The sequence below is a fragment of the Bactrocera tryoni genome, chromosome 4, assembly GCF_016617805.1.
Source record: "Bactrocera tryoni isolate S06 chromosome 4, CSIRO_BtryS06_freeze2, whole genome shotgun sequence".
Taxonomy (NCBI): Eukaryota; Metazoa; Arthropoda; class Insecta; order Diptera; family Tephritidae; genus Bactrocera; species Bactrocera tryoni.
Window position 1 is genome coordinate 5,726,365 of NC_052502.1, and position 4,424 is coordinate 5,730,788.

Below are 4,424 nucleotides of genomic sequence, written 5' to 3' on the forward strand. Positions count from 1 at the left end.
TTGCTTTGTCAAATGATGCGCTTTTATAGACGAGCAAATGCACACTTGCAATTCAACTGTAAAAGGGCAGCGATAACAGGGCCCTTTCATTAAGGAAAATACTTCTCATTGGCTATAATTGCCATTGTTTGCTTTGCGGGTGTTCAGTTAGTGCAACTTTTGTTTATTTATCAATGTTGACCAATGTTATAACAAACTTTGCAAATAATATTAGGTATGGTCATGTCGTCACTTTTCATTACTAGCATTAGTTTATTTGTTAGATAATCACTAATGTTTTCATTTTTGCCGTTACACTGACATCTTGGACTATTCGAGTGAACCCCACATGGGCATAGATATTCTAACGACTTCAGACCTTTAGGTTCAGTAAGTTAATTCTCTTTTCCAACATTAACTGACAAGGGTCTAGGAAGACCGGACTTTTTTCGCCTTTTAATTACGCAAACAGATAAGATGATCGTGTTTGATAGTATTGTCAGTATGAGACCTTCATTATATGCCGCAAAAAGCAACAGCAATATTAAATTTTTGTTGACCAACTATCAGCAGCTATAGAGCCCTTCGCAGTTGCATAGGGTAATTATATTAAAAGAGAGTGTAGAAAGGTATCTGTTTTGATTTTGATTGATCAGTTTGTATTTAAGTTATACGAGTATGCTAAAGTGGTCCGATATCGCTTGTAGCGGCAAATGGGCTTCTTTGGCAAGGAAGGGCAAAATGGTCTCAAAAAGTCTTAAATTTCCTTGGAAAACAAAAAATATGTCGGGAGAAATGAATACAAGTATATCGACCATATTAATCTCAAGACTTTTTTGACATGATATCCATGCGAAAGCCTAAATTCGGACAAGTGGCTATCTTCTGACAATGCGCTTGAAGCAAATTGGACGCAAGCGGCTTCTTCAGTGACATGCGCTCAATGGCCGTTAAAGTATTATTTTTACAGATTAAAGCATTTCCACTGTTGGTTAAGTCTTTAATATTCAAAACAACAACAACTACTAAAGACACAAAAAATGTTATACCCAGGGTTCAACGTGGTTCCCATCCACCTGCGGTAATGGCTTGGTTGGCAGTCTATTGTAAAGGCGTTACACAACATCACTACTGTGAAAGAATGGATATTTTAGAAGGCGTGGTAAAGCAGTTAAGCAATGCACTCTTAAATGAAGAGTATTGAAGCTTCTAGCAAGGTTCTGCTCCATTTGACAAGGTAACAATTAAAAACCAGTGGCTTAAACACAATATTCCTGGTTTCATTGCTGTAGAAGATTGTAAGTCTAAAAGTTAGTTGTAGGAGTGAGAGAAGATGAATTGTTCAATACTCTGTAGAAATTTTGAGAGTCTCTAAAAATCTTTGATTCTTTGGTTCAATAGAAACTGTGCGTGCGCCATAGTTTGACAGCGGTGTTGGATCAAATTTGAAGTTATTGAAAGTCTTTTGAATATGTTTTACCAAGAGCCACAAATAATGTTGGTTTAGTTGTCATTACTGTATTGCTTGAAGCTGTTAATCCAACACCACATTTTTCAGTATCCAAGCAAAATTATATGATGTATTACACTGGCTGGTTGCTATACATTCAACTTTATTAAGACGTCACTATCGATCCAAAGAAGAAACTACCACTAGTGCTTAAGCCAAACTCAGTGGTTTTTCGAGTATTGTACGTGCTTGAAGGGAAGACAGCGGTATCATATTCATAGTTTAATAGTCTGACCTCTTGACAATAATGAATAATAATGATTTTGTAGATCTATTGTGGATCTTACAATAACGGACTCTAATAGAATAATTATAATAACCATATACACACATACATCACAACAGTTATACTCCAGAAAGCACTTGCTTTTAATGAGAGAAATACTTATCAATAAAAGTAGAAAAATTTCTCAGTTTTACTGCCAGTAGATAATTGTTTACATTTTTACCAGGGTGATTAACAATTACACGTGATGAGTGACCTAATGTATAGCTATTATTAAACGTGCCCACTCATCATGAGTAGTATTTAATTATTATCTTTTGGAGAGTATTGTAATTGAAACCTGCTACTTGATGTTTTTTAAACATATTCAAATGACTTAAGTTATTAATAAAAATTAATTGGTAAATATTGTCATATTTAATAAATAATATTTAATTTTGTTTGTTTGAAATAAGTTTCAAGTTTTCACTTCTTTTGTAATTCTGTCGAAAAACGTGAGAGATATTTGTTAAACATTTTTATACTCTCGCAACAATGTTGCTAACGAGAGTATTATAGTTTTGTTCACATAACGGTTGTTTGTAAGTCCTAAAACTAAAAGAGTCAGATATAGGGTTATATATACCAAAGTGATCAGGGCGACGAGTAGAGTCGAAATCCGGATGTCTGTCTCTGTCCCGTCCGTCCGTCTGTCCGTCCGTCCCTGCAAGCTGTAACTTGAGTAAAAATTGAGATATCATGATGAAACTTGGTACACGTATTCCTTGGCTCCATAAGAAGGTTAAGTTCGAAGATGGGCAAAATCGGCCCACTGCCACGCCCACAAAATGGCGGAAACCGAAAACCTATAAAGTGTCATAACTAAGCCATAAAATAAAGATATTAAAGTGAAATTTGGCACAAAGGATCGCATTAGGGAGGGGCATATTTGGACGCAATTGTTTTGGAAAAGTGGGCGTGGCCCCGCCCCCTACTAAGTTTTTGTACATATCTCGGAAACTACTATAGCTATGTCAACCAAAGTCTACAGAGTCGTTTCTTCAAGCATTTCCATATACAGTTCAAAAATGGAAGAAATCGGATAATAACCACGCCCACCTCCCATACAAAGGTTATGTTTGAAAATCACTAAAAGTGCGTTAACGGACTAACAAAAAACGTCAGAAACACTAAATTTTACGGAAGAAATTGCAGAAGGAAGCTGCACCCAGGCTTTTTTGAAAAATTGAAAGTGGGCCTGGCCTCGCCCACTTATGGACCAAAAACCATATCTCAGGAACTACTCGACCGATTTCAATGAAATTCGGTAATAATATTTTCTTAACACCCTGATGATATGTACGAAATATGGGTGAAATTGGTTCACAACCACGCCTTCTTCCAATATAAAGCTATTTTGAATTCCATCTGATGCCTTCTCTGTATAATACGAGTATAAACATTAGGAACCAATGATGATAGCGAAATAAAACTTTACAAAAATACGGTATTTGAAAAATATGGAAATGACGTATTATGAAATCTCGATTATCACTTTACCATGCGAGAGTATAAAATGTTCGGTGACACCCGAACTTAGCCCTTCCTTACTTGTTTTTTACTATTTTTATCGATTTGGTGATAAAGATAGGTAATTTAAGCTGAGAAGTGCTATGTGAAATAAAATTACAGTGTATTTGTAAGCCAAGCTCCAAATCAGTACACAAGCGTAGGCGAAAATTCATCTCAAATACAGTTTTCAACTACACTTCATACGAGTATAACAGTGAGTACGGAGAAGCTGCAACAGTTTTAGAGCGAATGCTTCATTACTCGTTGAACACGAATAAAACAACAACTTATGAGAGAGTTCCATTTATCTTATATTTTATCAGTTAGTAATCCGAACTGTGTGCAAATGTGGGTTCCCTATATAAATTATAAAAAATCACTTTAATACCACAAAGCATTCATAATGATAAACTAATTACGTTCAGCGCAAATTTGTCTTAAGAACATGGACATGCGAAATGATTTTTCGTTGCTGTCTCGACAACGACTGAACGATAGAGAATAAGTGTGTGTGTGAAGTCAGCTTGTACAATTGTGCTATGAAATGCCGCTTACTTGTATACGATCACTTAAGCTTTTTAGCACGTGCTAAGGAAAGGTTTTACCCATCCCTGCACCTATTCAAGTCCAATTCCAAAGTTGGAAAAATTCAACATATAATGTTAGCAGACTCTAATTCCGCAGAACCGAGTTGATATTTGATTTTGACTTTTCTGGGATCTGAAACTTTCGGTTCCATTTTCCGTGCTCAAAGCTTTCCACTATATTTTTAAATAAATACTCATAAATTTCCATTATCGATTGAACTTGCAAGTCTTCTTCTTCTTTACTGGCGTAGAAACCGCTTATAGCCGAGTTAACAACAGCGCGCCAGTCGTTTCTTCTTTTTGCAAATGTAGATTCCAAGCAAAGCCAGGTTTTTCTTCACTTGGTCTTTCCCACGAGTCAAGTAGCGAGTGCGACGACTGTTTGTTTGATAACAGGAGATATTTCGACTTGCTCTCGTTCACCACCAGACCCATTTGTTTCGCTTCGTTATCCATTCTGAAGAAACCAGAACTAAGGGCGCGGTTGTTGAGACCAATGGTATCACCATCATCGGCGTACGCCAGCAGCTATACTCTCTTACAGAAGATGTTACCTTCTTTGTCTAGTTCT